Below are 22,898 nucleotides of genomic sequence, written 5' to 3' on the forward strand. Positions count from 1 at the left end.
ATGGAGACGTGTCGTCTTCAGCGATGAGAGTCGCTTCTGCCTTGGTGCCAATGATGGTCCTATGCGTGTTTGTCGCCGTGCAGGTGAGCGCCACAATCAGGACTGCATAAGACCGAGGCACACAGGGCTAACACCCGGCATCATGGTGTGGGGAGCGATCTCCTACACTGGCCGTACACCTCTGGTGATCGTCGAGGGAACACTGAATAGTGCACGGTACATCCAAACCGTCATCGAACCCATCGTTCTACCATTCCTAGACCGGCAAGGGAACTTGCTGTTCCAACAGGACAATGCACGTCCGCATGTATCCCGTGCCACCCAACGTGCTCTAGAAGGTGTAAGTCAACTACCCTGGCCAGCAAGATCTCCGGATCTGTCCCCCATTGAGCATCTTTGGGACTGGATGAAGCGTCGTCTCACGTGGTCTGCACGTCCACCACGAACGCTGGTTCAACTGAGGCGTCAGGTGGAAATGGCATGGCAAGCCGTTCCACAGGACTACATCCAGCATCTCTACGATCGTCTCCATGGGAGAATAGCAGCCTGCATTGCTGCGAAAGGTGGATATACACTGTACTAGTGCCGACATTGTGCATGCTCTGTTGCCTGTGTCTATGTGCCTGTGGTTCTGTCAGTGTGATCATGTGATGTATCTGACCCCAGGAATGTGTCAATAAAGTTTCCCCTTCCTGGGACAATGAATTCACGGTGTTCTTATTTCAATTTCCAGGAGTGTATTTATGATCGTCTGCCTGCTATACCACACAGCTGAACTGCCGCCAGAGGATGGCACTGATGAGATTGTTTGGGCAATACTTATTGTCACCCGTGTGTTTTACTAGGTCTGAATTTGTTATCATATACTCCTATAATCATGAGCTGGCCGTCACATTACTGATGTTTTCCTTGAGGGCGTTCCAGTTTCCGGCAGTGCGTAATACATTACTTGATTGGAAGCGCACAGCTGTTCTAAGGGGAAAAAAATGCCGTGGGAGACCTATAAACTGTAACGCAACGTAATGTGTGACAGTCCTTTCGCTCTTTTTCGTCAAATGAATCCCTCCTTCATGTGTCATAACCTCCAACGACAGTACCAAAAACACCCTCCTCCGATCAAATAACCGCCTGCTCCGTTTTTTCCGCCCTACCTTCGATTTTCTCTTCGCTTCCTAAGATAATCGGAAGGAGGGTACTTTCAGAAACATCGACCTAAGTCGCTTCTGCTGATCTACACAATGCTTAAGTCTTTACGCGTTCGTGAAGGATCTGATTGATGACGTTAGCGGAAAGTGGTGGATGAATTTATGGTAGTCTTTTACACAATGTTGCAAGTCTCAAAGTGCTCTATTCCTCAAATACTGGATACATTTGAGCTGGGTAATTTGCATGCAGTGATTTACATTGCCTCAAGACACGTAAACAGTTTCTAAGTTTAATGCTTCTCTTTCTGCATTAAAACATTAACGTAATATTATACCTTTAATGAGTTGATTATCGGAGCATTTTAAATGTTTAAATTCGATAAGTATTTTATGAAGTACTGAAAAACAAATTTTTGTTGCCCCAGGAGGCCTTTAGATAGGCACCCTGCATCCTATGTTAAAGAAACGGTGGGAGTGGTGAGTGGCTGAGAGTTTTTTGGAGAATAAATATTTATCAAGTTTAAAATCCTTTATTATCACAATCCAGAAAATCAGAGTAGCTGAGCATAACAAAAAGAACATAAGGATATATTTGTAAGCGTGGGTTTCCGCGGCCGTTGTTACTAGCAGTGAAATTCTTCAGTGTATATGACAGCATTATAAATATGTTAAATACCCGACATTTCAGCCGCTGTTGCAAATAACCCTTCACAGTGTGTCTTTCTGGCTGCTGAATGATTTTTTATTTATTGTTATTTCAATTCCAAACAACGGAGCGGGCCGGCAGCGGATCAAACCACTCTTCAGACAAAGACTACCTAAACACTGTTTACAAGATGATTAAAATATATTAAAAATGGCAATGACGCAAGAATTTGTAGAAGCACGTCGCTCGCCGGCATTTACGATTTATACATAAAAACAGCCGGCCGCTGTGGTCGTGTGGTTCTAGGTGCTTCACATCGGAATCACGCGGCTGCTACTGTTGCTGGTTCGAATGCTCCCTCGGGCATGGATGTGTGTGATGTCCTTAGGTTGGTGATGATTAAGTAGTTCTAAGTTCTAGGGGACTGATGACCTCAAATGTTAAGTCCCATAGTGCTTAGAGACATTTGAACCATTTTTTGAACATAAAAACAAGTGATAGTAATCGAGGTTTCTGTAAAATACACATAGATAGAAAGTACTGATGGTTTTTGGAGCTCTTTTGATGACTTCATGTTATAGTGTAATGTAGTCACTATTGAATGTGAACCACGCCATGATGTGATGGTAATGTTAAGTGATACACGAAGATAATTGTCAGGACTAGTCTGCTTTAATGGGTATGACCATGGGGCCCTGTAGGGCTGAGAGGAGTACATCTCGGGTCAGATTTCATCGTTGGAGATTAGCAGCTGGTTAAAACAGATAAGGCATGAAGGTGCATGGACGGCAGAATATAGATGTAGCAGCGCAGTGGGATACCTGGTTTGTTTATTACTGAGTGCGAAATAGGGTGCTGGTACTGGGCTTTGCGATTAACGTGTGTAATCTGAGGGCGCTGTAGGACGAGAAGCATTGTGGAAAGAGGATGAAATGGTACTAGAGGTGATTTGCGGAAGATATGGGGATGCGGAAGATGGAGTGCATGTGTTCCCAGGATTTCAAGTGACTTACAGAATTTAGGCCAGGCAGGTATCCAGTCAAGCCTGGCTGAGGTTAAGATGGGGAAAATGAGGGATTAATAGGTGAGGATAATAGTGGGAGGATGTGGACCCCAGGTGCGGCCTGTTGGTAGTTTTAGTGGTCTTAGCTGGTTTCGGGCTTTGCAGATATGCGTTCCACGTTAGTTTACTGTTGAGAGTTAGTCCTAAGTATTTTCTACATCTACATTTGTACTCTGCAAGCCACCCCACGCTGTATGGCGGGGGGCACTTTACGTGCCACTGTCATAACCTCCCTTTTCTGTTCCAGTCGCGTATGGTTCGGGGGAAGAACGACTGTCTGAAAGCCTCCGTGCGCGCTCTAATCTCTCTAATTTTACATTCGTGATCTCCTCGAGAGGTATAAGTAGGGAGAAGCAACATATTCGATACCTCATCCAGAAACGCACCCTCTCGAAACCTGGACAGCAAGCTACACCGCGATGCAGAGCGCCTCTCTTGCAGAGTCTGCCACTTGAGTTTGCTAAACATCTCCGTAACGCTATCACGGTTACCAAATAACCCTGTGACGAAACGCGCCGCTCTTCTTTGGATCTTCTCTATCTCCTCCGTCAACCCGATCTGGTACGGATCCCACACTGATGAGCAATACTCAAGTATAGGTCGAACGAGTGTTTTGTAAGCCACCTCCTTTGTTGATGGACTACATTTTCTAAGGACTCACCCAATGAATCTCAACCTGGTACCCGCCTTTTATATGATCATTCCATTTCAAATCGTTCCGCACGCCTACTCCCAGATATTTTACAGAAGTAACTGCTACCAGTGTTTGTTCCGCTATCATATAATCATACAATAAAGTATCCTTCTCTCCATGTATTCACAATACATTACAATTGTCTATGTTAAGGGTCAGTTGCCACTCCCTGCACCAAGTGCCTATCCGCTGCAGATCTTCCTGCATTTTGCTACAATTTTCTAATTCTGCAACTTATCTGTATACTATAGCATCATCCGCGAAAAGCCGCATATATTGTGCAAAGCAATGGTCCCATAACACTCCCCTGCGGCACGCCAGAGGTTACTTTAACGTCCGTAGACGGCTCTCCATTGTTAACAACATGCTGTGTTCTGTTTGCTAAAAACTCTTCAATCCAGCCACACAGCTGGTCTGATATTCTGTAGGCTCTTACTTTGTTTATCAGGCGACAGTGCGGAACTGTATAGAACGCCTTCCGAAAGTCAAGAAAAATAGTATCTACCTGGGAGCCTGTATCTAATATTTTCTGGGTCTCATGAACAAATAAAGCGAGTTGGGTCTCACACGATCGCTGTTTCCGGAATCCATGTTGATTCCTACAGAGTAGATTCTGGGTTTCCAAAAACTACATGATACTCGAGCAAAAACATGTTCTAAAATTCTACAACAGATCGACGTCAGAGATATAGGTCTATAGTTTTGCGCAACTGCGCGACGACCCTTCTTGATCACTGGGACTACCTGTGCTCTTTTCCAATCATTTGGAATCTTCCGTTCCTCTAGAGACTTGCGGTACACGGCTGTTAGAAGGGATTAGTGAGAAGGATGGGATGGCCGTGGTTGGATAAATAGAACTCTGGACGATGGAAACACCGAGCGGTGTGACCAATGATTGAGGCTTGGCTTTTTTGTAGTTGTACTTGAAGTTTCCACATATTACACAAACCGACCAAAATAATGACAAAGTCTTTAGTTCTCACATACTGCTAAAAAGACTACCATCGCAATCTGATAAAGTATTGAGGATGAAGGGTGTTAGACGTCCTTTGTTGTTATTTGCTTTTCTTCTTGTCATTGGTCGAAATGGACTTCCTTGACTGGCATTTGTTTAATGCTTGCCAGTGGTGAAAACCTGCAAATGAGAAACGGGCGACAGTTGTGATGTAGCGCTGACTACTTGCTGTCTGGTGCCAACTGAGGCATGCTGTCTGTATCCGTCTTCTTTGTTCATCTTGGCGGATCGCTTGGCTGCTTCCAACGCCTCTCTAACCTTCCTCCCCAACGTAAGTGGCTGTTTTGTCAGTACGCTGGCTTCTAGAAATACTATCTGTCTGGCGCCCTCGTTGTAGTGTTCCGCCACCGGTGACTTGGTGTATTGTCTCAGATGAATATATCATTCATATTTCAACACTCGTGTGCTAATCGGTCATTCCGTCTCGTCTAATTACAATAGTTCTTACTCGCAGCCGATTTCCTAAACTCCAGCTGTATGTAGTTTGTCCACAGCAACTTTCATCAAATCAAGGACATCTTTTATTTACTTGCTGTCTCGGAAAATTGGCTAGATGCCCGCTATGCGGATATTTTAGCCCACACGTTCTCTGATCCGTTGTACTTTACGGCAATAGGGCGTTGTTTTTGCTTCTTTCTGTTCTTCCCTATTACCTTCATTCTTTGTCGACGTAATTTTATCCACCCCATGACCATTGGCTCTAAAGTTGGAGCTGACGTTTAGTAGCTCAACTTTTAGATGTTGCCCATCGCTAAACCTGTGGGCACTCTTGGTTAAAGTGAGCAGGGCGGATTTCTGTGTAGGGTTATGGTGGGACGAAACATGTCTGTCTGTGCTGGTGGATTTTCAGTTACTTCTTATATCCTCCGCCGAGCAGGAACAACATAAAGCATGTTCTTTGCTCTTCTGTCAAATTACATACTGCTGTAGTCTACTAGATTGGCTGCGAGTGTGGACTTGTGAATGTAGGCAGGATGAGACGACAGATTACCACACTCATATGCGAACGTGAAAGATTTATTCGTCTAGGACAACACACCGAGTAAGCGGTGGCAGAACTTGTGGATGAGTGCGCCAAACAGGTAATATTTCGAGAAGCTCGCGTACCGGCAAACCAGAGGTGGATTACACAGGCGATAGAAATATCCAAGCGACCCACCGACATGAATAGAGAAGGTGGGTACCGGCTTCCCGTCCCGGCGTCTTGGCTGCCAGCAGTAATAGCGCTACGGAATGGCAGCTCTCGCAAAGATAAATATACAGGAGGCCGCATGTAAACAGAGTACTCGCACGCCTCAGCCGGCAGCATAGACCCAGTTAACAGCGCTACGTCACAAATGCCGCCAGTTTATCAAATGGCCCAAATGGTTCAAATGCCTCTGAGCACTATGGGACTTAACTTCTGAGGTCATCAGTCCCCTAGAACTTAGAACAACTTAAATCTAGCTAACCTAAGGACATCACACACATCCATGCCAGAGGCAGGATTCGAACCTGCGACCGTAGCGATCGCGCGGTTCCAGACTGTGGCGCCAGTTTATCATTCGCCTGTTTCCAGCATTGGCAAGAAATAAAGAAAACGCGAATCAAGAACGCCTACTTCCATCAATGACAAGAAATAAATCAAGCGCCATTGAAGGACGTCCAACACCCGTCTTTCTCATCCTCAATACCCTATCAGATTACAATGATAACGTCTTCCATCAATATATAAAAACTAAAGTTTTTCTTATTCATCAGTCGGCAATACACTCTGGAGAAGGGCATTTGCAACAGTGCTGACATACCTATGAACTTAATGCCTACCATACAATGTCAGTTTGGCAAAATTCCTGGCTCTAAAAATAAATGTGACTGTACAAGAACAAGAGAAGAAAAGGGAAAGTTAACAAACCAACAAATAATTAAATTTACAAGCTGGAAAGGATAGTATTGGAATAGGGTGTCTGGGAACAAATTCATGACACAGTTCAAAAATGAAATACAATTGGAAACCGTTAATAATAAATCAAGACTAGTTAGACGAAGTGCATCCTTAGAGGCAGCTGAAACTGAAAGTTCAAGACTGAACATAAACACTGAATCGCGAAAGGCAGGAATAGACAACAGTCGTGTTGATAACGTAGGTAGGGATGATTGTGATACTATGATGTTTGCAAAAACTCATGAGCTGGGAGAAGATTTGAACGAAATAAAAGATGATAATCAAAAATTTTAAAAAAACTGACAGAAAATAATGAACCATTTTTGCGTGACTTGGACAAAATGTTTCATCAACATGGTGAAAGTTTCCATAACGACTCAAAGATAAAAAAAAAACATTATAGGACCAACGAAAATCGAACATTCTAATTACAATCAGGTCAGTAAACAACACGATGAAGAAAAAGAATCCGATGTGGTTGAAGCAGAGTCCCGCTTAATGTTACAGCAACAAGACGTTCATCAGATTACTGAGCCGAAGTACAATGATGCACAATGCCGTTGTTCAGATGCACAAGTCACGTGTCTAAATTAATTCAGATGTCAAGCTGATTTGTGATATTTAACGACATTCTTTGATCTCAAAATTAATGTAAAAGAGAAAGATCAATTAGTAAAAGCCATACGTAGTTGGAACACTGACTTTGAGCGAAGTTTGATACAAGAGAATAATGAGTGGTTAGTCAAGAAACCTACAGTGATAACTACTACTTCAGCCGCGCGGGATTAACCGAGCGGTCTGAGGCGCTGCAGTCATAGATTGTGCGGCTGGTCCCAGAGGAGGCTCGAGTCCTCCCTCGGACATGGGTGTGTGTGTTTGTCCTTAGGGTAATTTAAGTTAATTAGTGTGTAAGCTTAGGGACTGATGACCTTAGCAGTTAAGTCCCGTAACATTTCACACAACTACTACTTCAATGTCGAGATCGACAATTTTACTTCCAAAGGAATAATTAAAGTTTCGTGTTTGCGAATTTCTAATGTGCCAGATAAAATTATGGACAACATTAGTATGTCGGTGATTAGGTATGGAAAAAGTGTGGCGTTAAAAATGCACTACATTTTTTAGAGTTCTGAACAAAGTTCCCAGCTGAATATTCGCTAAAGATCGCGATTATAACTTCACAATTGTTGTGGAGAAAAAATTAAGGTAGACCAATAGAATGAAAAAAACAACGGGAAAAGAAGAGAAAGGGGGAGAAGGTCTTCTGTGGGCAGTGGTGAGCTAATTGTGAACCTCACAACGTCCTGAAGAAGATCTCACCAGATGGGTCGAAACGTCGATCAAGCAGAAGTAACTGAGGAGGAAAATGACGTGGCCTGACATTCTACAACATTTTACCTTCTATGACAACGGCATGCGGACTTACATACAACGGAAATATTGCCAAATATTGACTGGCTAACATTGCAAGAAAGCCACTGTACATCTCGAGAGAATCTGCTTAGAGAAAGTGAATAAAAATCTATCAGGTTCGAAACTACGTATGTTCTTGAGGCCCTTAAGTATCATGAAGATAAAAGCAGGCTAATAACAGGCTCTTACGTGCATTCATTTTTTCAACTCTCCATGCATGTACCGAACTGGAAGGAGCTTCAGTAAATGGTGGAGTAGAAAGATTTTCCTCTTCCATCGTACAGTGAATGGCCGTCGGCCTTGCCGCATTGGTAACACAGGTTTCCTTCAGATCGCCGATGTTAAGCGCTGTCTAGTATTCCTACTTCTGACTAGTGTGTGTTATTTACCATCCTGATACGTAAAACCAGATGTAATAGTTGCGTGTATTTTGTATTCTCTGAATTGGTTTACAAATCATACTGTCATTCAAAGCCAACTGTAATATTCTTATACAATACTGTTAATAATAAGCAATGTAACAAACAGAAATACAGTTAACTATACGGACAGCAAAACCACAAAAACTTGTGTAATAACCGTGTGTGTTAACCTAAGGAATAAGCATCAGACTTTAACTAGTTTCTTCAAATAAGTCATGAATTCAGAGGTACGGGATATAACAGTAGGTAGACTACTATTCTGCATAGATAACAATATATGTGATTGGTGCTACACTATTATTCGCCAGTCTAATTAGACACACGTAATGAAGCTGAGTAGAGCAGCAGAAAATATTGCAACTCCCTTCATACCTAACAAACTTCACTTCAGATTTTGATACAAGCAATACAAAAAGAGTTAAGCCGCTCGAAGCAAAACTAGAGCACCCAATTGCTTAATCAGACTGATTTCATGAAAACAAAAGAAAATTTGGACAAGGGGGGGGGAGGGGTTTCTACATCATCATATTTGGTACTCAACATTTCATTGATTCACTATAAACTGTTTAACGTTACTATTTATCACCATTAATCATCAGCTTAGTATTTCCTTTCATTAATACGTAATGTGAAAGCAGCAGACAATTTATCTAATGTGGTCTCTGAATCTGGCATAACCTTACGTAATCATTTTAACACAGAAAATAATAGCAATGTTAATTATGAAATTCTCAGTTATTCTTTCCATCAATTATTTCCCTGGTTAATAACTTATTTGCCGACAATATATTAAAGATTTCACAGTCTTGGCTGAATACAGGTCACTCGGAATTTTCATTTACCATGTTAGGACCCTGCTTGGTTTATGAGCGGGATAAATTACCATGTGGACACAGTTGTTGATTTGGATGATGGTTATTATTCTTAAAGCACATTTAAACTTGCTGGCACACACTATAATACATAGCTGAAACGTCGTACCCTGTAAGCTGTGATCAGTGACGGTGGCGTTGGTGGCAACAACTGCATTAATATCAGAACGGTCAAGAGCAGTTATCCAAGTCGGATTTATTTCATCTTCATAGCGATGATCCATCCCCAATCGATAGCCCGTTTTTCTCCCCATAGCAGTCCGTGGTAGACTGCACTTTCCAAGCGAGGCAAGATGCAACAATACGGCGCATTCCACACAATGCTGGCGCTGTACCTGCTGCCTCTAAGATCACTGGCCACCGACTGACTTTATTAGCGCCCGCCAAAGCGCGCCAAACGTTTCCGCTCCCACCTTTTCCTACGCTTACACAGCTTTCCGTTCCTGACGGAACTACTTCCATCTTTTATACTACACATATCTCATACAGCCCTAAGTGAGTACCAGTAACTATTACATACATAATTACATTATAGCACCTTTTTACATTTAATAATTATAACAAATAGATATCTTTACAATGTTTAAAAGTAAATATTACACCCTTTTTCTTAATATGTACATTCACTTTAATCTCATCGAAGGGTTTCAGTATTGATTTCGCATTAAACAAGATGTCTCTACTTCTGCTTTAACAGTTCCAAAAAAATATTTAAATAAATTCTTTTTTAAAATATGAACAGTAATATAACAGCTTTCGGCTAGAACTTGGATGGGTTACCATCCGAGTCTGACGTGTGCTGTCGGCAAGCGCGGTGCACTCATCCTCGTGAGGCAGATTGAGGAGCACCGGTTACGAAAACTGACAACGTCCAGGAAAGCGGTGTGCTGCGCACATGCCCCTCCGTATAAACATCCGGTGACACCTAAGGTCTGAGGATGACATGGTGACCGGTCGGTACCGTTGGGTCCTAAAGGCCTGTTCGGACGGTGTCTGTCTGTTTTATTGTACAGTAAATACGCAGAGACCAGTCGAACGTAGGTTTCGGCATTGGTAGCCACTGAGGAGTGCAGGCGCGTTACGTGGGTTGCCTACGTCGCAGGGGCGAGCAGTGCCGCGACTTGCGCCGCCTTGACCCAGTGTCGACGCGGGCAAGGCCGCGACTTGAGCTGCAGGCGCCGTCGTAGCGCCGTGGTCGCTCCCAAAGCGGCAAGAGCTCAGCCGGCGGTTCCTGAGCAAGGCTAGTCTGTCTGCCCGCCCTGTACACCACGCTGTCATTGGCCTCTTTCACGCCTGGCCGGCTCATGCTACAGCAGGTAGCGTTTCAGGACACGTACCGACCTTGGTCAAGGAATCGCTCCGTCCGGAAGTTGCCCAACACCGTTACCAGTCTACAAATGGACTCTCGTTGTAACGTTTCTTGTCGCTGCGTTTCTTTTTATTTTTTTTAAAAAAAAGGGATAAGCAAAACTGCAGGATGTACTATTTCCAGCCAGTTGCAGACAAAGTGCTGAGTGAGCACAGCTAAGTGGGTGTCACCACGTCTGTGATCCCAGGATTTAAGTCAGTGTGGCTGTCTCTGACGCCGGTTGTTCTTTGATGTGGTACGGCAAATACAATCAGACACTTCAGTTACATTTACAGAAAAACAGCTAAGACGATTTACGATTGGAATACGTTATTCGAGAATTGTATAAGATAATGCAATGTAGTAAAATCAAATAGGGCAATGCTGAATAAATTAGTCTAAGAAATGGTACTCTAACAGGATAATTTAGCATCGTTTGGGATCACAGCAATGTAACTAAAGTTCCGCCATTTGACTGTATATATCGTTCATTCTAATGCACAATCATAATTTCGGCTTTTGGCCATTTTCAGTTACCAGTACCACGTACCAAATGAAACTCTAGATTCTTTAACTACGGAAACAATCCACAATTCGCTTACATCTAGAGTCTGTTCTGTCCTGTCAATAATGTGACAGAAAACACCCTTACTGCAACCTCATGCGGCGACACGGAGATGCTGGCACGCACTGAACGCAAAACGACGTTGACTCGTTGAGGAATTAGCGCTGTGTCGCAAAATTTCTTATTTCAGGTGAATTAACCCCGTCAGAAGTATACCACCGCTGTATGCTACAGACTCAATATAATAACTCATTTTTCTCTACCGGTCTTTAAAACTGCAACTCTATCCCGCTGGCGTGCAACAAATTTCAGACTTGCGTGAAGTGTACTACCCGTGGTTTGATATGCAAATGAGTATCATTAGCGAAAAATCGCACCAAGAAGCTAGCAGTAACGCTATCTACAACCTGTATATAATGTGTCCAGCCTCTGTGTACAGTATCACACAGTATAGTTTGAAAGCTCCGAGGAGAAATTTGCCCGACTGCATTAGTCATCGTTATTCTATCCCAGCACTTGGTACTTAGAGGTATGAGATAGCACTGGTACACAAAACGATAACCACAGGTTTGCGTAGTCTGAAATTTGGTGAGCGGCTGTGCTTATGATCGAGTTCTTCTGACATTACCGTTCAACAAAATAACGCAAGACCGCATGTTGCCCGCGCTGTCCTGACCTACCTCGATTCAGACAGTGTTCAACTGGGGACCTAGGCAGCGCGTTCTCCATATACGGTCACCCAGTGAAAACATTTCGTTATAGGTTGTTAAGACACTGACGCGCCATCCACTATGGTTGCTGAAGTCTGTAAAAATGTTAAAGCGGCATGGAGCGACGTAACACAAGTTCATTTCAACATTTGGTCACGTAGGTGGATTAGAGCCATTGTCGTTGACAGAGGTGAGAGTTGTGTGTTCTTTACTTTCCGCCAGTATATCCCAAATCACCTATAAATTTAACTATGTATTCTTCCTGCTACAGTGTACGTTCACAATAAATACTATTTTGTCCTTCGTAATAGTGCAGTAATGCCCTGTAGTGTATATCGCAATTTAAAACCATATCGACTGTTATCGAGTGTTTCAAAAACGGGAAAAAGGTTATTCAAAGACTCTGCCAGTAACAACGTTTGTTGACTTGATTTACTAAAGTGACGTGTTTCGAGGTATCAACGTCATCTACAGACAACAATGACATCTATATCTACATCTACATGAGTACTCCATAATCCACACTTAAGTGCCTGCCACAGGACTCACAGAACAACATTCAAGCTATTTCTCTACTGTTCCACTTACTAACAGTGCACAGAAAGAACGAACTCTTAAATCTTCCATACGAGCGCTGATTTGTCTTATCGTATCACAATGATCGTTTCTGGGGGTCAAAAAATCTTTTCGTATTCTGAGGATAATGTTCGAGATTGAAATTTCGTGAAAAGATCTCGTCACTCCGGAAACGATTCTTGTTTCAATGAGTGCCATCCCAACTCACGTATCATATCTGTGACGATCTCTCCCCTAGTCTACGATAATACAAAACTAACTGCCCTTCTTTGAACTTTTTCGATTCCGTACCGCCCAGCAACATTCTAGCTGGGAACGGACAAGCGTAGTTTAGTCAGTCTCTTTAATAGACCCGATATATCTTCTAAGTGTTCTGGCGACAAAAAGCAATTTTTCTTTTGCCTTCCCCACAACATTTTCTATGTACTCATTCCAGTTTAAGATGTTAGTAATTGTAATCCGTAGCTGTTTAGTTTAATTGATGGTATATAAATTTATCTCAATTATCGTGTATCGAAATTTAACGGCATTATTTACGGCCAACTGCCACTTTCCGCACAATACAGATACAGTATCTGAATTATGTTGCAATTCTGTTTTAGTCTTTGTTGACTTTAATAACCGGTAATTGACACCACCATCGGCAAATTATCTAAGAGGGCTGTTCAGATTGTCTGCTACACCGTTTATGCAGATTAGGAACAGCAGAGGATATATAAGACTTCCTTTGGGAACGCCAGATATCAATTCTGTTTTAGTCCGTGACTTTCCGTCAGGTACTACGAACTGTGACATTTCTGACAGGAAAGCACGAAATCAGTCGCACAACTGAAACGGTAAGCCATAGGCACGTCATTTGATTAGAAGTCGCCTGTGAGGAACAGTTTCAAAAAAGTTTTGGAAATCTAGAAATATGGCATCAATTTGAGATCTCTGTCTATGCACACATTACTTCGTGAGAATAAAGGACTAGTAGTGTTTCACAAGAACGATGTCTGCAGAATACGTGCTGAGTGTGTATCAACTGATAGTTTTCCTCGAGGTAATTCATAATACTCGAACACAGTACATGTACCAAAAACACGTCGGTGATTCATCGGATTACTTTCTTTCTTCAGTACTTGTGTAGAAAGATACTTGATAAAATATACATAGATATTAAGGCTATTCTGTAAAGTGTTGACATGTTCTTCGGTCATCTTCATTCATATAAAGTAGATGTATTCTTGTGCTGTGTTAAGTTCCCCCATTGGTGAGGCTTGTTGAATCTTATTAACCACTATTCATAGACTTCAAGGGGACACTTAAAACACAGTCAACTCTAATGTAATGCAATATCTATGTGTACGTCTGTTGAATGTTTTGTATTGCCATTGCCGCCTGAAGGTGAGGTTTGTACTTCGAAACATGATGCCTCATTAAATAACCAGAATTTAAAATGCTGCTATGACCCTGGACAGAGTCAGGGTGGTAAAAGAAGGGAACTAGCTTTTTCAGTTATCTAGCAGCTTCAAACACATTCAGGTCAAAATATCTTGATGCATTCGCTCTTTTAGTTGTTAGTATTAGTCCCCATGTCATGTGGTACAACGCACCTTGTCAAGTAAAGTAACATGATACATGATGTTATCGCACCTGGAACAAGTCCACCCCCAAAAATTCCTCCCCCCTCCCCAGGACATCTTCTTCAGCTATTACATGTATGATCTTCTGCCAGGTGGTAGTATATATTGTTTACTATGGCTGGTTAATGTTCTGCCACTGTGGCCGAGCGGTTCTAGGTGCTTCAGTCTGGAACCACGTGACCGCTACGGTCACAGGTTCAAATCCTGCCTCGGGCACGGATGTGTGTGATGTCCTTAGGTTAGTTAGGTTTAAGTAGTTGTAAGTTCTAGGGAACTGATGACCTCAGATGTTAAGCCCCATAGTGCTCAGAGCCATTTAAACCATTTGTTAATCTTCTGGATTCTGGTCGAGGAATCAGGGAATTTAGCCTATAAATTTCAAGAAGCAGGTGCGCCAACACTTGCAGCTACGAGAGAGTGTGTGTGTGTGAAATCTTATGGGACTTAACTGCTGCGGTCATCAGTCCCTAAGCTTACACACTAATTCACCTAAATCATTCTATGGACAAACACACACACTCATGTCCGAGGGAGGACTCGCACATCCGCCAGGACCAGCGGCACAGTCCATGACTGCAGGGCCTAATCCCGAGCGGCGGCCAAGAGAGCTCACTGCACTGGGGAAGTGGGGTTAACTCTTGTAAAAGGGCGAATATATTTTCATTTGAATGTCTGCCAGGTAAGTCGTTAAGGCCAGTTCCCTTGTTTTACGTCCCTAACTCTGCCCTGGACATATTCGACCTTTTTGTACCATGATAGCAGCATTTTGCATTCAGGTTCCAGACTTTTATTTTACCAAAATTTTGACTTTATACCGCCATAGGTTGGTAACTGATTTAGATTTTTGTTCACTCGGGCAGACGTGTGATGCGATGTAGGTTTTTTTAATTATCTTTCGAACCATGTTTATATCATGGCAATGCATAAAGGTTTCAGAAAACAAGAGGACGATCGTTAATTACACAAGTTTATCTACCTGCTTAAAAAATTTGACCTGATTCCCACAAGTCTGAAAATATAAATGGCACGCGTAAATACTAAAAAAACGTGTTTTTTGCACGAAAAATCGGAAGGAAGCTAGCTTTTTGAATGCAAGTTTTCAATTTTATTGTTGGTATGCATTGCTTCTATTTATCTGAATCATTTTAAGCCGTTTCATTCACGTGGATTTCGTATCTCCCCTACGGATAAAGATAATTGAGTGAAAAAAATGTGTTTCGACTTTACCCATTTATTTACTTCAGTGCAAAGTTTCAGCCAATTCGTACAAGTGATTTCAGGTGTGCCGCAGGGGAGTGTCATAGGACCGTTGCTATTCACAATATACATAAATGACCTGGTGGATGACATCGGAAGTTCACTGAGGCTTTTTGCAGATGATGCTGTGGTGTATCGAGAGGTTGCAACAATGGAAAATTGTACTGAAATGCAGGAGGATCTGCAGCGAATTGACGCATGGTGCACGGAATGGCAATTGAATCTCAATGTAGCGAAGTGTAATGTGATGCGAATACATAGAAAGATAGGTCCCTTATCATTTAGCTACAAAATAGCAGGTCAGCAACTGGAAGCAGTTAATTCCATAAATTATCTGGGAGTACGCATTAGGAGTGATTTAAAATGGAATGATCATATAAAGTTGATCGTCGGTAAAGCAGATGCCAGACTGAGATTCATTGGAAGAATCCTAAGGAAATGCAATCCGACAACAAAGGAAGTAGGTTACAGTACGCTTGTTCGCCCAATGCTTGAATACTGCTCAGCAGTGTGGGATCCGCACCAGGTAGGGTTGATAGAAGAGATAGAGAAGATCCAACGGAGAGCAGCGCGCTTCGTTACAGGATCATTTAGTAATTGCGAAAGCGTTACGGAGATGATAGATAAACTCCAGTGGAAGACTCTGCAGGAGAGACGCTCAGTAGCTCGGTACGGGCTTTTGTTGAAGTTTCGAGAACATACCTTCACCGAAGAGTCAAGCAGTATATTGCTCCCTCCTACGTATATCTCGCGAAGAGACCATGAGGATAAAATCAGAGAGATTAGAGCCCACACAGAAGCATACCGACAATCCTTCTTTCCACGTACAATACGAGACTGGAATAGAAGGGAGAACCGATAGAGGTACTCAGGGTACCCTCCGCCACACACCGTCAGGTGGCTTGCGGAGTACGGATGTAGAAGTTTAAAACACGGAAGTGGCACGATTTAAAAACCTCCAAAACCGTGTTTGCACGTAAAATCCGAACGGTGCACATACAAATGGAGCCATTAGCTGAGTATTAGTTTCAGTCCAATAAACATCTTTGACAAGAGGAGTTAGTCTGTTCGCACAATTTGTCTGGGTGCAGCGGCCGTTCATCGTTCAAACGTAACATAGATACAGTAGTATATTCGAAATATTATTAAAAGGGCCTCTGATACAGGCTAATGCGGAAACATTTTACCCCTAGCTCCTAGTCAAATAGCAACCTAGCAGCAGGACTCCCCAAACCGCAATTCTGTGCCGCTTCAAGTACATCTGTTACAGTGCCTCCATGCTGTAACGATGCAAGTAAATAAAGTAATTTTGTGAGTGGTAGTGATCTCTGAAAAACTTTTCGTGGTGTAGATTATCTCAACTGGGAAAAGTGTGTGGCAGTTAATAATTTTCCCTGCCAGTTCAATGAAAAAAAAAATTAAAAATTTTTCTTAACTGATTTGGCAGTAATGGTTTGGGACACCCAGTAAAACACGTCCGTCATACTCATTTTGCGGTGGGGCTCTAATCCAGCCAGTATTTCGCTCGGTCTGACTGTTCGGTCTACGTCAGTACCAGCGGCAGCAGGACGCCACGTGTGTTTTGCTTCGCTCGCTGTTGTCCCGCTAGTGGCCGGGCAGTGGAGCCGCTGACAGCTTCAGCCCGGGCGGGTACTCGGGCAGCCACAGGTGGTGGGGCTAGCAGCGGCCGGCCAGCTACAGGTGGGGGGTGGGGTGGGGTGGAGTGGGAACCGCCGAGGCGCCTGACCCGCGCTACACGAAGCACGCACAGTGTTCGTCCGCTCTCCGACCTGCGCAACTCGCGAAAGCCAGGCGCCCCCGGCAGCTGAGAGTGGGACGTCGACACACGTCGCTACCACCAACTGAGTGCAGAGCCGCCTCACCAGGCTACAACTCAGGTGAGACGCACACCAGTCAGCAGTGCCACCACTGACCAAACATACGCCTCCGTCCAGCTCTTTATTCACTTAATACCGTTAAACAAACATCGCTGGTTCCTTCGGCGTGTTACACATTGGAAGGTACGAGGTCTATTCGGAAAGTAAGGTCCGATCGGTCGCAAAATGGAAACCTCTGTGAAAATCAAAAATGTTTTACTTGCATCCAGCTACTTCTCTACATAGTCGCCGCTCCGATTTAGACATTTTTCGTAGTGTTGTACCAACTTTACAATACCCTCGACACAGAAGGCAGACGCCTATGCTTCCTGCCACTTCTCTACGCTAGTCTACAGCTAGTCGTCTGTGCCACAACATTGTCTCCATAGCCAGCGGTTCATGTGAGCAGAGCTGAAACTCAGGGAGAGTCTCACCGAAAACGCTGCAGGAGCATCTTCAATGCACCTGCACAGTGTGGCCCAGAACTGCCATGCAGAAGAAAACGCACGACAGCTATGTTATGTGGGGTGCATGACATTAGGCACAATCGCTCATCAGGCCCTCATACTGGGCGGGAAACACAATTGTTCAATGCATGTGTGCTCAGAACTGAAAAGAGCCACGTGACGCGATCGAGGGCATGCTGCAGGCGCTGCCCATCGCATCTGTGCAAAGCTTTATCGGATTTTCACTGTGGTTTACATTTCGCACCGCATCGGACCTTACTTTCCGAATAGCCCTCGTAATATGACTCTGTTGCAATGGTTGTGACCATATCTGAGCTTCTGATTCCGGAAAGAGATGAGACATCACCCCACACAAGAACCATCATTTTAATTTTTGCGATAACAATGAAAGAAAAACTTTTTTCGTACAAATCGTCTTATTGTTTCTCAAAATATACACCTTAAAAATTTGTACATGTTTGCATGCGGTCGCGCCAGTTCTGGAAACATAAGTTATTCTTTCCCTTTTTATTCCTGTGATACTGGCACTTCGAAAACATGCTTTCAGGAGACTTAACACCACCTTTAGGTGATCAAAATGTAGTTTGACATAAGCGAACAAAAAAAAAAAAAAAAGAATTAAGTCAAAAGATGCAAAAATTCATTAGTTCGATGTTCCTCACAATCAACGATTTGTCTTACGTGCTGTGATACAGCTGGCATTTTTATGACATGACTATTATGCGATCTTCCTGATTTAATCAGCAACAGCCCTTCGTCTATCACCTAAGGCAATCTGCATCTATATCTAGATTATTACTCTCTCTAATTTAAAATTAAGCCCAACCACCTTCAAGCTACTTTTCTACCGTTGCACTCACGAGCAGCGCGTGGGAAGAAGAAACACTTAAATATTTACGTGCGCTGTCCGATATCTTTTATTTTATTATGTTGATAATTCCTCCCTGGCAGGGGGGTGGAAAAAAATATTTTCACACTATAAGGAGAAAGTTGGCAACTGAAATTTCATGAGAATATCCTGCCTTAGGGAAAAAGGCGTGTATTTTAAAGACTGCCACCCCAATTCTTGTATCTTATTCGTGGTACTCTCTCTCTCCTATTTCACTATGTCTTCTGTCAACTTTTTCGGTTGTCTCTGGCAATTATATCTGAGACGGATCCCACGCCTCACAACAACATTCAAGAAGAGGGCACACAAGCGTAGTGTAAGCATTACCTTTAATAAGCTTGTTACATTTTCTAGCTATTCTGCCAACAAATCGCAGTCTTTGTTTTCCTCCCCCCCCCCCCCCCCCCCTCCCAACATTGTCTATGTGATCGTTCCAATTTAAGTCATTCGTAATTGTAATCCTTAAGTATTTAGTTGAGTTTCCAGCCTTTAGATTTATGTGATCTAGCCTGTAACTGAAATTGAGCAGATTCTCATGTGGATGATTTCACACTTTTCATTGTTTACATAAAGCTGTCACTTTTTGTACCATTCAACGTCGAACCAATTGTAGAGTCCTTTTCTTTTCACTCTGATATTGGCACCCCGAAAGCTTGCTTGCTGGAGATTCGACAGCTTCTTTACTTGATGAAAATTTCTGTCCACTCAGTTCTAATTTGACATAAGGGAGCAAAAAGTATTCGTTACGCAACACTACAGGTTGGTACAGAGAGAGAGGCATTAGTTGATGTTTTTCGAATATTTTACAAGTTATGATTCAGCTGGCATCCTCATGATTGAAAATGATGCGACATATTTCCTGATTACATCAATGGCTTGTGGCAAATGAATATTTTTGGCATTATCTATTAACTTTTCTTCGATTCCTTTAAGCAATGGTAGCGAAGTTGTAAAAAAATGTATGTTGTTGTTGTTGTCTTCAGTCCTGACACTGGTTTGATGCATCTCTCCATGCAACTCTATCTTGTGCAAGCTTCTTCATCTCCCAGTACCTACTGCAACCCACATCCTTCTGAATTGGTGATCCCTTGATGCCTCAGAACATGACCAGAAGAAGGGATCAGTTGGTAGGACAAGTTGTGCCACAACCTTCTATTCTCCTCAATCCTATTCAATATTTCCTCATTAGTTATGTGATCTACTCATCTAATCTTCAGCATTTTTCTGTAGCACCACATTTCGAAAGCTTCTATTCTCTTCTTGTCCAAACTATTTATCGTCCATGTTTCACTTCCATACATGGCTACACTCCTATTGCATGAAATATGCATGCAAGGAGCTATATTAATTCTTTATTACTGTACCCAGTTTAGATAAGGTACTACCTTCTCAGCATGGAAAAGATTAATATTGCTCAAATCTCACAACAATTTAGGATGTGGAAGACAGCATATTACATATAAAATGTTCATAATTGTGCAGATACAGGAAGGCAATATACGCTGTACCACAGAAAAGGATACGAACCATTAGATAACACATAATGATCCATCATGGTAACAGATAATGTCCTATCTGTGGTAAGGCACTTATTGCCTTTCACAACTGTGAATGTTTTATTTGTAATAATTGGTTTTCCAATTACTACATTATTATGACATCTGAGTGATATTACTTTCATTCATGCCGAGAAACTGATACATTACCGAAAACGCTAGTAATAGTAAAGAAGGATTAGTACAGTCCTATGTCATGCGTTTTACTGCTTTTGGACGGTGCTCGAAGAAAATATTCATACTCGAAATGTACCAAAGAAACAATCGCCTTCTGGGATGTGCTTCATGGATGAACCGTTTTCATTAGTTTCAGTTCCTATCGTACGACATAAACAGCTAACTGTTGGTAACTTTCCAGCTCGTAATACGAGGGTAATCCCAAAAGTAGGTCTCCTATTTTTTTAGAAGTACGTAGACCTGTTTATTTTCACAATAGTTTACATCAGTTTGCAGCTTGACCATTTAGCTATTTTTCGACATAATCACCATTTCTGTCGATGCATTTTTGTAGACGCTGTAGCAGTTTATGTATGCCCATGTTATACCAGCTCGCCACCATGCTGTTCAGAAAGTTATGAACCTCTTCTTTCACCTCGTCGTCGGGGATGAATCGCTGGGGCCACAATTAACGCTGACAGGTACTGTGAGACTCTCATAAAACTCAAACGGGCAATTCAGAACCGGGGAAGAGGGACGTTGAGCAAGGGTGTACATATTCTCCATGACATCGGTCGGCAAACCGTTGCTCTCCTGCAACAGTTTCAGTGGAACATAATCACCCACCCACATTATAGTCCTGACGTGATGCCCAGTGACTATCTCCTGTTCCCCAGGTTAAAAGAGCATTTGGCCAGAAAGCGATTCAGCTCCGTCGATGAGGTGAAAGAAGAGGTTCATAACTTTCTGAACAGCATATCGGCCAGCTGGTATGACATGGGCATACAAAAACTGTCACAGCGTCTACAAAAATGCATCGACAGAAATGGTGATTATGCCGAAAAATAGCTAAATGTTGAAGCTGTAAACTGATGTAAACCATTGTAGAAATAAACAGGTTTATGTACTTCTAAAAAAATATGAGACCTACTTTTGGGATTACCCTCGTAATACACACGTTTTCTCCGGTAGTGTGACGATGTTCTATTCATACCCCCCACCGAATTTGTTTAGCAGTTTCTTACATGAACCGGAACGATCATGTTATTTTCATTTCGGTAACATTGTGCGGAATCCATGGGAGCAGATCTAAAGGTTCACACGAAACATTGCAATCTTGGATATGTCTCAACGTGCTGCTGTTTTACGATAAGTCACATGCAAATTATTTTCAGGTATTAATGGGTTTTTGGAACAACATATTTTAGTCGACCTTCACGAAATTCAGCGGTGTCGGGAGCACTACCACGAAGAGATACAGCAAACCACTTGAAACAGTCTTCCCTGAAAGTGATTCAAAACCTGAAGTGGTAGAAGCAGTTCGATCCATTGTTGTTGGACTAGGACTTTGCGAAAATTGGAAAAATTACGGAAAAGAAATCTTTCCATTTTTACGACACTCTTTCTCTGAACTCTCCCTGGAAGCAACACACTCGGACAGTTTCAGAGTTTTCATTGCTCTAAGAGTGAAAACTGATGAATTTCAAAAGAGTAGCAATGACATACCACATAGCGCCACCTTTCGGTCGTTTGTAAAACTCAGTAACTGTAGTTTTTACCTCCTACAGTTGTAAGTATTTATATGAACGTAAAAAGGTTTCTTTTTCAATTTGAAGAATGGTTAATATTTAACGTTTACCAAAAAAAAAGGTAGCCGCCGTGACCTGGTGGTTTGCTTTCTAAAGCAAGAAATTATGTACTTTTAAGTTTTTCATATTGTGACACCCCAAAATTTGGGATGGCAATCATTAACACAATGACACAAAGACGTTACTCTTTGCGACTAGAACTTTTCACAAAATTTCAGTCACCAACTTACTCCTTCGAATGGAAAAAAGTTCGAAACTGTAATCACTAAGTTTCTCCTTCAGATATGAAAGTATTTTGTTAACTCCTGTCGACGTAGGACGACATGATCATCGTAATAAAATAAGATAAATCAGAGCTCACACGAAAAGATTTGAGGGTGGATTTCGCCCCCGCTCTGGTCGATAGTGGAACGGTAGAAAAATATTTTGAAAGTAATTCAGTGGACCCTCAGTGGTGATAGGAAGCGTAAGTCTATTTACAATTTGTACAGCAACCAGATGACAGTTATAAAAGTCGAGGAGCACGAAAGGGAAGCAGTGGTTGAGAAGGGAGTGAGACAGGGTTGTAGCAAATCCCCAATGTTATTCAACCTGTATGTTGAGTAAGCAGTAAAGGAGACAAAAGGAATATCAGGAGCAGAAATTAAAGTCCATGGAGAAGAAATAAGAAGTTTGAGGTTTGTCGACAACATTGTAATTCTGTCAGAGACATCAAAGGACTTGGAAGATCAGCTGAATAGAATGGACAGTGTATTGAAAAAGAGGATATAACATAAACATCAATAAAAGCAAAGCAAGGATAATGGAATTTTCTCGAATTAAATTAAGTTATGCTGAGGAAATTAGATTATGAAGTGAGACACTTAAAGTAGCAGATGAGTTTTGTTATATAGTAAGCAAGATAACATATAAGCACAGCTGCTAATTGCACATAGAAAGGCACAACGATTAGCATTCCCATATGAATACTAGCAATGTACCATGGAAAAGATTGACAGAGTTGCATGAGCTTGAGTACATTTAAGGGACTCGTTATACAGACAGATCACATCATTACAAAATTTATGTGAACTGCAGGAACATGTTGGT

The 22,898-nt window shown here is 42.3% G+C and overlaps 1 protein-coding gene across 2 annotated transcripts in view; it reads left to right on the plus strand.

Moving 5' to 3' along the window:
* Nucleotides 1–22,898, plus strand: part of LOC126354753 (proton-coupled amino acid transporter-like protein pathetic) — a 408,828-nt gene that overhangs the window by 102,508 nt on the left and 283,422 nt on the right. Inside the window, exon 1 of one of the 2 annotated variants that reach the window (XM_050004634.1) lies at nt 17,060–17,173. The exons of the other annotated variant lie outside the window; for it this stretch is intronic. The gene's annotated coding sequence lies outside the window, so the exon portion shown is untranslated. Of the gene's footprint in view, nt 1–17,059; nt 17,174–22,898 lie in introns of those variants that run through there. 2 annotated transcript variants of the gene reach the window in all.

This window comes from Schistocerca gregaria, chromosome 3 (genome assembly GCF_023897955.1).
Source record: "Schistocerca gregaria isolate iqSchGreg1 chromosome 3, iqSchGreg1.2, whole genome shotgun sequence".
Lineage (NCBI taxonomy): Eukaryota > Metazoa > Arthropoda > Insecta > Orthoptera > Acrididae > Schistocerca > Schistocerca gregaria.